The 12,494-nt window shown below is 37.2% G+C and overlaps 1 protein-coding gene across 2 annotated transcripts in view; it reads right to left on the bottom strand.

Moving 5' to 3' along the window:
- EIF3H (eukaryotic translation initiation factor 3, subunit H) overlaps nucleotides 1-12,494 on the bottom strand; it is an 88,193-nt gene that overhangs the window by 31,373 nt on the left and 44,326 nt on the right. The gene's annotated exons all lie outside the window — the stretch shown is intronic.

The following is a 12,494-nucleotide window of genomic DNA, read 5'->3' as shown; positions in this document are numbered from 1 at the left end:
GAGGGGAGGGGAGGGGGGAGGAGAAAAAAGTACAAAAGTTCGAGGCTAACCCTGAAGGAGGAGGAAGAGATTGGTAGGTCATTAGATTTTTTTCCTCCCAACACTTAAAATTTTATTTCAACAAGCACTGGAACACTGCCTCTCAAAATGTATCATCTACAGATCATTTAATGGACATTTGACATTCATGAAAACCACCAATTTCAAGTTTTAGAAAGTTGTTACCCTAATTTTAATTATATAAGTTTTAATAAATTAAAAACAAAACTGCCGTATATTTCCGACAGAGACGATTTACATCCACCTCCAGGGTTTTAATAGACAGCCTGGAGATCAATGACCTGCATTACAGTCAGGAGGTTTCTTTTCTCATTCTATTTCTATGAAATCGGAAGCTCCTTACTCAAACTAGGTCATAAGGAAAAGCATCAAGCATTTTCAGGATCCTACATATATGGACAACAGACTCCAAAATTATGGAGATTTCTCGTTAAATCTCTGTCCAAGGAACACACTTTACTTAAAAATTAATATTTCAATTGGAGAAATTCTGGGGACTAGATTGTAACCCTTGATCTCATTAAGCACTGGACTATTCCTAACCTACTGCAGTATTTAGATGCAATGGGAACACTTTACTCATCCCAGTATCATAACCTCAAAGTTAAAAGTTGTAATACTTTCACTCACAAGTAATTCTGTAAAGCTACTCAGGGTACTACATGTTTGGCTAAAACATGCCACTTTAGCAAATTATTTAAAGGAATGGAAATAGCTCTTATTGGCACTGACTGTATCCTAAAGAAGGTGTAACAATGTAATCTCTTCTCCCATGTCCAAGACTCATGCAGGCATCTTTCTCCGCACAGGCAGTATGAAATAGCAAGTCATTCGATCTCCTGCCACACATTTCTCACTCGTCATAGACTTAAGGTAAATACTCTCAGAGATAGCAATTTAATTTTATTTTTTTCACTACTTCCTTCTGTGCAAAGTAAGATTAGAAAGCATAATAACATTATTTCATCAAGTCTAAAATTCCACTGAGTATAATAAAAGACAAGAGGGCTGGCAATTTTAATTACAAGATACCATGCATTAAAAATGCATCCCAATTTCATAGACATTCAGGTGCAAAAATAGGAGAAGTGAATGCTAGAGCCAATGAAGCTAGACAGTGGGCCAGTGGGCACTGTGGTACCAGTGGCCCTTTCTTGCCAAAATATAGAACTGCACTCTAGCAGTACTGATCCGAACAGTCCTTGGGTTACGTAGGACTCAAAGTACATCGTTTCGTGGTTACATCACCATCTCCCATTTATTTATAAAAAAAAAAAAAAGTTCCATCATTTCGACATATGTACATATGTGCTTTATGTTTTTTATTATTTATTTACCACAAGTAAAGGTCAGGAATTGTTATCTTTCTTTTAATTTTTTTTTTTACTGTTTCACTTAATTACTGCTGTGTATGTGCTCCATGTGAGTGACATACGTAAGTGCTTATGTAGGTGCTTATGTAAGTGGGTTCCGACTTATGAGAAAAATCGCGTTGCGTCGCGCCATAGGAACAGAACTCGGACATAACCCGAGGACCTACTGTATTCTATGAGCTATAATGAATAAATAAATAAATACTCTTTTCTCTGGATAACCAAAAACTTTGGGGACTAGAGGCAAATAACTCAAAAAGTCAATAAAATCTATTTCCAGGCATGTGTCATAGTAATTCCTATTCACACTTTTTTTTTTCCCAATTGCTTATGTAAGTCATCACATTCTTAAATTCACCATATATACAGATCCACAATCCACTTAGAATAGGGTTTCTCAACCTGGGTACTACTAACATTTGGGGCCAGAAAATTCTTTGTTGTGGGAAGCTGTCCTGTGGAGTGTAGAATATTTCCCTGCACCACCTTCTACCCACCACCTGCCAGTAACAACCAAACATGTCTCCCCAAAAACTGCCTAATGTTCCCTGGAGCAAACCCCAAGTCTCCTCAGGACACTGATTTAGGCAATGGAGTCCTGTTCAATTGTCACATTCATGTTATCCTGAGATGTGGTGATTATGTTACCATTTTCATGATTGAATTAACCACTCTCCCCCCATCTTTGAGATGGAATTACAACACAATAATAAAAATTAAAAATCCAAATTCAACTAACAAAAATATGCAATTGATGTAACCAAAACAAACTACCCTATTAAACTATTACCTGAGACACAATGACCAACTCACTATATTTTAAGAATTTAACCATTTCTAAGAATGTGGAAGAGTCTTCTAGGAAAGTCGTAATCAATCTTATACCTTAATATGTAAAATTGATATGTACACAATGGTTTCAATGCCTCAAATTTGAGGGTAAAAAGTGAAATTTTTAAAAATGTTTCTTTTAAGACTTAACTTATAAATTCACTACTATCTAAGTGTGATATAGCCCAAGAACAGGCAGAATTTTTAAAAGGTTTAGAAAAACTAGCAACAGATACATGTACAATTGAGAGCCTAAAGTTGGGGACCAATTACAGCAATCATACCATCTCATAAGCTTGTCTCTTGGTATATTACTAATACTAATCATAGAAAGAACAAGAGCCCTAGCTGGTCTGCCTCAGTGGATAGAGTGTCAGCCTCCAGACTGAAGGGTCCTGGGTTTGATTCTGGTGGAGGGTATATGCCCAAGTTGCGGGCTCTATGCCCAATGGGGGGTGTGCAGGAGGCAGCCAATCAATGATTCTCTCTCAACATTGATGTTTCTATCTCTCTCTCTCTCTCTCCCTCTCCCTTCCTCTCTGAAATCAATAAAAATATATCTTTTTAAAAAAGAAAGGACAAGAGGTGGGTGGACCACAAGTCTGAACCATATATTAATTAATACAGCAGTACTAATATACATGGCAGGCAAGAGAAAAGCTAAACATATACTACTCATCTTCCAGGTCTTAGCTCAGAAGTCCCTTCTTTCTGGAAACTTTTCAGGTTCCCCAAGTTCAGGTTAAGTGTCCCCACTTTGTGCACCATACTACTGCTTTCACAAGATTAGCCCACTATGCTATAGTTGTCTTGCTATATCTACATTTTCCCAATGAAGCCACTGTGTCCCGTGCACCAAGCAAAATGCCTGGCACAAATGGGTGCTTTAGTAAATAAGCCCTTGTTAAAAAAGATTTGGATGAATTGTATAACAGCTCTCCTTATGGTATACAAGAATAATAATAAAATATGCAGATTTATCCAGAGTAATTAATATTAAGGAAAGGAGAAAAAAATATTCAAAGTAATCTGGAACACTGCAAAGATGCCAGGTTATTAGAAACTGCAATGAGCACTGCTCAAGACTGTCTATGAATTTAGAAAGGATGACTCGACATTACATAGCAAATTTTACTTACGTCTCTTTTAGAATGCACTGTAAAAAAATAAAGATAATATTTACAATTATTTTTAAATGAAGAATTTCACTCCATTGGGCTTATTCAAAGCAACCTATAATTCAACAGTATTTGTAATCAAATAAATTTGAACTAAAATATGTAATTTTCACTTGAAAAATGTGACTTTAAAAAAAATGCCACTTATGGTTAAGATGTGGTTTAATCACAGGATGGTGTATATTTCAATATGGCTGGATCCCAGTTTACATTTGTCCTGATGTTCCACATGATTTAGCATTGGTTTGGGACTGAAGTGCCCAGATCGCATAATAAAGTATATGGTCACACTCAAATGGTACTCTCATATACTACTAAGAGCAACAACCTCTATAAGGAAAAAGGCTGGTTCTGCCCGGCCAGTGTGGCTCAGTGGTTGAGTGTCAACCTATGAACCAGGAGGTCAAGGGTCTGATTCCTGGTCAGGGCACATGCCTCGGTTGCCGGCTCAATCCCCAGGAGGCAGCTGATCAATGATTCTCTCCCATCATTGATGTTTCTACCTCTCTCTCCCTCTCCCTTCGTCTCTGAAATCAATAAAAATATATGTAAGAAAAGAAAAAGACTGGTTCTAAGAATAGCTTCCACCTACTGAGCATTTTAATTTATTGTATTTTAATCAATAAATCAGATATTCCCCATACTTCCTAAGTAAGGTATTAGTTAAGTGACCACCACAACTCAAAGGCAGACTTTCCTTTGCTGGAAATCAGTAAAATTTGGGGGGAAAGGGGACAATACCAAGTTATATTTTTAAGTGGTCATCAAAAATGTTTATAATAACAAAAATGAGATACTACCTAATTCACAGCCATGTGTTCATACATTCAAAAGTTTATAGTACCACTTCCACAATGGTGGTAAAGATCATTCAATAACACAATATGTAATATAATGTGAAACAGATACAAAAGAATAAGAACATTAAAAATTTTAAAGCATATTTTAAATTTTTAGAAGGAAAAACACCAAATTATTTAACCATCGTTGTGTTAAAGAGACAAGATGGAGAATTTTTCCTCTTTTCCAAATTCTCTGAAATATTGTTCTATTAATTTTTTATAATCCAAAAATCATTTAAAAAAGAAAAACTGAGCAAGGGTTAAAAGTTCAAATAGAGTACATTCTGTTCTCTAACTCATAACAAAAATCACATGCTCACAAAAGTGATAGTTAAGTTTAAAGATATAGATAAGATAGGAAGAGAAAAACTAAAGAGTGGTGCAAGAATTTGAGGAGTTCAGTAACAGAAGCATTTCAAGAGGTAAACCAGATGTTTCTAAGGAACTGCACAGAGGGTCCAAGACACAGAAATTCATAATGTCGAAGGCTATGATTTGATCAAAGAGCATAAGAGTCGGGTCCATTTGCTGCAGAACTGTCCATTACACTGAAGGGATCAAGCCACACTAAGCTCTCAGCAAAACTCAAAATTAAAATCAGTTGAGGGCTGTTAAGAAAGTACAGGAAAGATGAGAAGACTACTTCCTCAAGCATTTCATTGGGAAAAGGAAGCTTGGCAATCAGTTCAAAACAGAGAGGTCAAAAGCCTAATTTAAGTGAAAAAGTGTCTCATTTGAGGCCATAAAAATTTACTAAGAATAATTAGCAAATACACATTTTATTTGATTTCACTACCACCATGTCTTTCTCTCTAAGCGTCTCTCTCCTGTTTTACTTCTACATAGACTAGAAAATGTTATAGACACTTTCTCCAAGGACTTCAAAAAGCAGATGGAAAACTTTAAAAAGATATTCCTGTCCCCAGAGGCAGCCCGGTTCAAATGTCCTCAAAACACTTTACAGGTCACATTTCAAGACGGTTAGGAGATGCATGTTCTGGTTGAATTACTCATAATAGGTAAAAATTAAAAATTATTCTAAGTGTTTGGTCTATATCTAATAAATGTACCTTCCCTACAAAATTAAAATGAAATTTGATTAAGGACATGAAGAGCAGTATGAATACACTTGAGCAGGAAATGTCTGATATGGGGCGGTGAAGAGGGAAGTCTTATCTTCCAAATGCCCGTTATTTCTCTTCAACAACTTCACCAAGGAGATATATAAAAATGAAATGTTGCGATATATTGTTTGCTATGGTTGTAACGCATGAACTTTTCCACAGAGACCTCTGCTTAGATGATAATCATCTGACACTGAATTATGACTAGTACATTAAGTGCCTATCTAGAAAAAAATCAACTAAACTTGCATAAATATTTAAGGTCAAAATATCTCAAAGTACCTACCATCCTACTAAACAGTAACATTTTACAGATGGAGTCATAAAACAAAAACTTCAATAGATATCTGCTCTCTGATCAGGAATAAAAGTGGACAGAGCCATACCTCCTACATTAAACAGAACACCTTTTCCTGGCTGCAATGCCCTATATAATGCATTTTATCTCCTTAATATGCCCACCATTGTTGAACTTCACTTATTTATCAGTCTACTTGGGCTGCCTTAACATAATATCATAGACTGAGTGGCTTAAATAACAGAAATTTATTTTCTCTGTTTTGGAAGGCAGAACGCCCAAGATCAAAGTACTGGTTCATCTGGTTCCTGGCGAGAGCCCTCTTCCTGGCTTACCTGCCTTCTTCCTTGTGGAGGGAGAGAGGGTACCAGCTCTCTGGTATCTCTTCATATAAGGACACAGGTTCTATCGGACTAGGGCCCCACCTCATGATTTCATCTAACCCTAGTTACCTCCCAAAGACCCCAAGTACCATCACATTAGGGTTAGGGCTTTAACATATAAAATAAACTTTGGAGTGACACAAACATTCAGTTCATACCAACTTCTATTTAACTTTCTCAACTTGGCAATGGTGTGTATACATAGGGATAGATGACATAAGCTTAAATAAACTACAAAAAATTTTGAACTAAAAAAATGGTTGATGTCAATAGTTACAGAAAGGACTATAAGAAAACAATATCAAAGGCAATGCAAAAAACATAATCTTTGGTTATCGTGAAGATGGCTTGTTTTGTAAACGCTAAGGTGGTGTCAGCACTGAGTAATGTACATATAACCCAATCAGGTTACATATATCCAGTTCTTTTTCATTTTAGCTATCTTTATCTTTTCTTTTAAGGCACAAAGTGACTAATAGCAGCCTACATTTATTATTAGCATACACACTTCACATGTATTTATGATAATCCTCCCAAAAGTTCTATGATGTGGGTACTGTTACTATCTCCATTTAACAGACAAAGGAAGTGTAAGTATTGCCTACTACAGTAGTATAATTTTAAAACACAGAGTTTAAAAGAAGAAAATAATACCTGTCTCTAACAATTCCCTGTTTTGAAAAAGGACTAATCACCTATCTGTAGTCTTTCGTTTGATTATTAATTAATAAAAGAGCCTGTCGCTGTTCTGTTTTAATCTCAAAGAGAAGCATTTATGCTACAGAGAGCCACAGTGACTGATGGAAAGGATCAAGTTCTCACCAGTGGAAGTCTCGCAGACATAAGGGCTTTTTCCAAAATATTTTATTCAAAACAGGAAGAACAGAGAGTGTATCTTCTGAAACACATCCACTATAAAACTGTTCTTGCTGGAAGCCCTAAAGTGAAGATGTACGGCAAACACGAATAAAGCAAAGTTCCCAAAAGAAAAGACTGTGATTCTTCCCTTCCTTCAATTATTAAATTACCCAACAGCTATTCTATTCCTTTTACTCCAAAGAAACAAGATGATACATTTCTCCTTAGATACTACTGCTGTTTTTTCAAAGCAATAATCCTTAAAGTTACATAAAACTGCTGGACCATTATTGATGGGAAGGAAAAACACAGAAATCTGGAATATCATGAAATCTCTTCCAGACTCAGAATTATGACTAGTGCTAAAAATCAAAGATTGAAGGAAATAGATAAGAAAATACTTCTTTTGAACTATAAGCATACACTACAGGAAGTATGCATAGCACGAAAAGAACACAGTATTTTATAGTGTTTATAAATCAACATCCTGCAGATGTTATGATTAAGAATATCCACAATTTGTTCAATTATGAAATGTTTTAAATTGTCAAATTAGCAAGAAACCTTTCATAGCTGCTTCAAATGCTCATTTGGAAAGAGCATGTAAATCATAAATATTTGTTGCACAATCAACAAAGAATATGACTAGTGTTTATTTCATAAGGGGTACTTCTTGAAATATATATTTCCCAAACTTTTTCATACAGAATGTAGACACAATATCAACTAGGAAAAGATTTATAAAATGTAGCTGCTGCAAATTCATTTGATATTATGCAAATCACCCAGTTTTTCAGGTTATAAAGGACTGTGACTTTTCTCTCTTATTTATAAACACCCACAGTATGTCTAAAATAAACATCAAATTCTGATTTCTTATAGTGTTTGATACAAGAAACTAACCAGAAGTTTGCCCTAAAGAGAAACAGAACATCTGGTGAATGTGTAACATGCTTCAGGATCACATCTGCTGCGAAGTTAGCATTCCAGTGTGATAGCTATAATCTCCATGCTAAGTGGTAAAAGCATAACGGAGAATAAAAAGGTACTAAAAAGCATCTTCTTCAGCCACAGAGTGCTTTTTTTTTCTAGGCAATGTGCTAACAACTGGGCCTCACAGAGTGCTTGGAGAAATATTTCTGTAATAGGTACACACCAGTTCAAAACGTACCTATTCAATATACTGCTTCTACCATGTGAAGGCTGATTACAGCCCTCTCCCAAGTATATTAATCAAGACAGGATGTATGCTATTTCTTGTCTGTGATTCATCAATCTATTCTGCTTTTATTTTTCAAATCACAATAAGACAATTGGGAGTAGAAGAAAGAGAAAAGGAAAACAGAGAAAGTGCAGATGACCAGAAGAGATGGCATTATTAACTCAAAATAGGCTACTTTCACGAGCACACCAGACTCAGCAGCCTTTCTCCTCCATTTAACTTTCAATGCTCTGCTATAAACAGCAACAACAAAATTCCATGCTTACTGCAGTATAAATTGCCTTACATTTGTGACACTTTTAAAAGCCCCTACTGTGCCATGAAAGGTTCCCAAACAAGGAAAGATCTGCACAGCAGGGGAGGAACCCACTTACATTTTCTAACAGCTGTGAAGGATCAGGCCCCTAGAGTAACAGAAATCAACTGCAAACTGAAAAGTGTTTAGAAATAAAATGTTTCCATCACCTCACACTATCAGCTACTTCCATTAGTACCCATGACAGAGACACTGGATTTTACCCAGCATTTTAATACAATAAACTTTACTGGCAGTAAAAAAAGAGAATACAATTACAGACTACTTCTACTATTAAACACAGGAAGTCATCAATGAAAAGAATGAATAGATTTCCCATTCCTGCCTCTTTACTACTGGATGAAACAACTAATTACAAAAGCCTAAGGGAATAGTTTACAAAAGTTATTTATGAAACTTATTTTGGGTCCCATATTCGGAATTAAAACCATATTACTTAAGTATAAAACATTTATCATCACATCAGGAACTGATTTTATACCAAGTTCAAAGTCAATGATAAGCTCTATGGAGTTAATTTTGTATGTCTGTGGTGGTTCTGTGGATATCTTGACTACCTACTAATCAGAAAGGATAACATATCCTGGAAAATGAAAAATGAATGACCACTGGGTTCAAATCATCCATATTACATGAAAAATAGGAGGATGTGAAAAGATATTCAAAGTCATTACAGAGTGAGTCCCAACTCCAATTCCAGATGATCTCTGCCAGTATTTCCTATCTCTATTTTTAGGCTCTGAGGTAAGAGCTGATAGCCAGCTGTAAATTAAGACTCAGTCCTTGCCTTCAAGCATTTCACAGTAGGTAAGAGAGCCACATGGTAGGCAACAATATCATGCAATAAATTCAACAGAGTATAGGGTGCAGAATTAACAAGAGGACAATGGGAACTGGGCATTAGAAAAGGCTTACAGAGGTTCAAAAAAGCCTGTGCTAGGTTTTGAAGGATGTTTAAGAGTTTGCCAGGCAAAAAAGTGACAGCAGTCTTCTGGCCTGAGGAAACCACTATGCAAAGGCATAGAAGTGTGAAAGAATTTTTAGGGAACTCTATAAGCAATCTCATACTATGGAATGTGCACAGGAGAAAGAACACGAAAAAAAGCAAAAACATAGGCCTGAGCCAAATTGCAAAGGGCTCCATCCAAGCCAGGGAAACTTGAGGTGCTAAAAAGGGGTTTTAGGTAGGGGAGTGACACTCTCAGACTTCTGTTTTAAGGTATCTCTTTGGAGTGCATGAAGGACTAATAAGAAAATATTTGGGCAAGAAAACCCATTAAGAAGCTATCACAGTAATTCAGGCAAGAGATGATAATGAAAACCTGAAGTTAGTTAATGTGAACAGACTGAGCAGTTAACATGAAACATGGAATATTCTCAACAACTTTACTTGCAACCTGCAAGTTTTCAAATAAACAACTGCTACAATTTATAATTACACTAGAGGCCCGATGCACGAAATTCGTGCAAGGGGCTCGACCCTCGCAGCCCTGGCGGCTTGCATCTACCCTCGCAGCCACAGCTTCATCCGGAAGGTCGTCCAGCTGTCCAGTCTAGTTAGCATATTATGCTTTTTTATTATAGATTATTTTGTTACTATAGCATCTAAAGACAAATAAATGTAGGAATTCAAGAAAATTGATTCAGCCATGTGATAGGATTTATAAAGTGTTTTCTACTTGGCTCTGATTTTTTTTTTTTTTAGAAGGGCCAGAAGACATTTGTTTAATTGGGGCATTTTTACAGGGTTTTTAAACTGCACACTTCCAAAGTGTTTACCATGATTGCTCTTTCATTTCTGAATAATTTTCAAACCTACTGAAAACCACCTACATTTGAAAAACTTCTATGTACTTCATGATTCCTTCTGAAGATACTTATAATAGAAAGGCAGCCACAAAAGCAATCATTCATTCAAATAAGAAACCTAAAATGCCCAAGACACTAATCTAGAATGAATCAACTCTGGCTACTGCCTGCTTACACTTATAATACAAGCTAAGGATAGTTAAAAATAAGTACTTCAGAAGGTCAGGGGACACATTCTAACTACAACTTAAATGAAACACAACAAAATGTTACTGGTCAATGCAAAGCAATGAAATATAAAGATAAATATCATTTTGAGTTGGCTCAATTTAACACACAATTTCCCTCATTTTTATCTATACTAGAGGCCTGGTGCACGAATTTGTGCACGGGTGGGGTCCCGAAGGGGGTGGAGAATGGGGGGGCAGGACATGATCGGCCCTCCGGGCGGGCAGTGAGACACCCTATCCAGCCTGGGATCCGGATCTATCCCGCTGACATTTGTGCAAGTTGTCAGGAACCACCTGGCAGCCGCTTTTATATTGTTTCTTCCTTGAGGAGCGTCTAAGGAAGGGAAGAAGCCGAGGTGCCCGAGGCCAACTTCCAGGAGGCCAGGAGTGCTGTTGGGATTGTGCCGGTGGCGCTGGTCCATCGATGCCTGGCCCGACCTGCAGGACTAATGAGGGAGTGAGTGGCTGCTGCCGGGCAGCCAGGACAGGTCGGTCAGCTGAGCAGCGCTCCTGCTGTGTGAGCACACTGACCACCAGGGGGCAGCTCCTGCACTGAGCGTCTGCCCCCTGTGGTCAGCACACGTCATAGCGACTCATCAACTGGTCATTCTGGTTGTTCCGGTCATTTGGTTGTAACAATTGCTTAAACTTTTATATATATAGATATAGATAGATGGTATTCACTTTACTGGGAAAAGCTAAAGAAACACCTGAATACCAGTGGAAAAGTTCCAAAAATTTTGCAACAAGCAACTACTGTCAAACTCACCACAAACAAATTAGACAGTAGTGAAATGTCTTCTCAAGTACGAGCTCTAAACACAGAATGGCATCTAATCTCTCCAGTATTCAAACCTTAAATAAGGGTTGTAAATGGCCAACTTTAACATACAAAATGTTTTGACATGTCCAGGGCTCTTAAAAATCTAGAATTTTTACATAAAAATTGGAAATAATCCAAATGCCCACTGAGGAGAGAATGAATAAATAATGTGAAATAGTCATACAATAGAATGTAGCAAGGAAAAATGAATGAACTACAGTCAGGATGAACCTCACAAATACAATGCTGAGTAAAAGAAGCAAGACATGAATAAAGACAATACATTTATAAAATTCAGAAACAAAATTAAATTCATAATGCATACAAACATAGCTGATAAAATTATGAAAGATTAAGCTTCAAAAAAGTCAGAATACTCGTTACTTCTAGGGCAGTGGTCGGCAAACCGTGGCTCGTGAGCCACATGCGGCTCTTTGGCCCCTTGAGTGTGGCTCTTCCACAAAATACCACATGGGGGCGCGCACATACAGTGCGATTTAAACTTCGTGGCCCATGCGCAGAAGTCGGTTTTCGGCCTGGGCGAGTCTATTTTGAAGAAGTGGCGTTAGAAGAAGTGGGGGGTGTCGGTCGGTTGGGCGACGGGAGACACGGCGTGGGGGAGGCTGTGCGATTCATGCACGAGTTGAGTGAGCCAATCGGTCAGCAGTCTCATTGTGCAGTGGTTAGTGCTAGTCGCGTCCGCAAATCACGCATGGGTGACAAAAGTACCTACTCGAAACATAAAGTTACCTGTATTTTTCCAACCAGCTGCAAATCCTACAGGTATTTTTGTCATCAATTTAAGAATTGTAATTCTTTTGTGTTGGTGGCTTTATTATTATAAAATGAAACATTTTTTAGGTGCCCTGTTTGACAAGGCTACAAAGAAGAAGCACAAACAAAAACGGAAGACGAAAACCGTGAATTTAAAGTTGAATGGACCGAGACTTTCGCGTTTATTCTAAACTTAAATGGCCTTCCAACCTGTCTTATTTGTCAGGAAAAATTGGCGCATAACAAGAAATCAAATTTGGAGAGACACTTTACAACTAAACACGTGTCATTTAGTACTAAATATCCTGTCGGTGATGCAAGGAAGAAAGCAGTTGAGGAACTTCAGAAGAGTCAAGAAAAATCAAGTTCTGTA

This window comes from Myotis brandtii, unplaced genomic scaffold (assembly GCF_000412655.1).
Source record: "Myotis brandtii unplaced genomic scaffold, ASM41265v1 scaffold1137, whole genome shotgun sequence".
Classification (NCBI taxonomy): Eukaryota; Metazoa; Chordata; class Mammalia; order Chiroptera; family Vespertilionidae; genus Myotis; species Myotis brandtii.
Note: the sequence above shows the minus strand (reverse complement) of the source record. Positions and strands in the feature narration are given on the sequence as shown.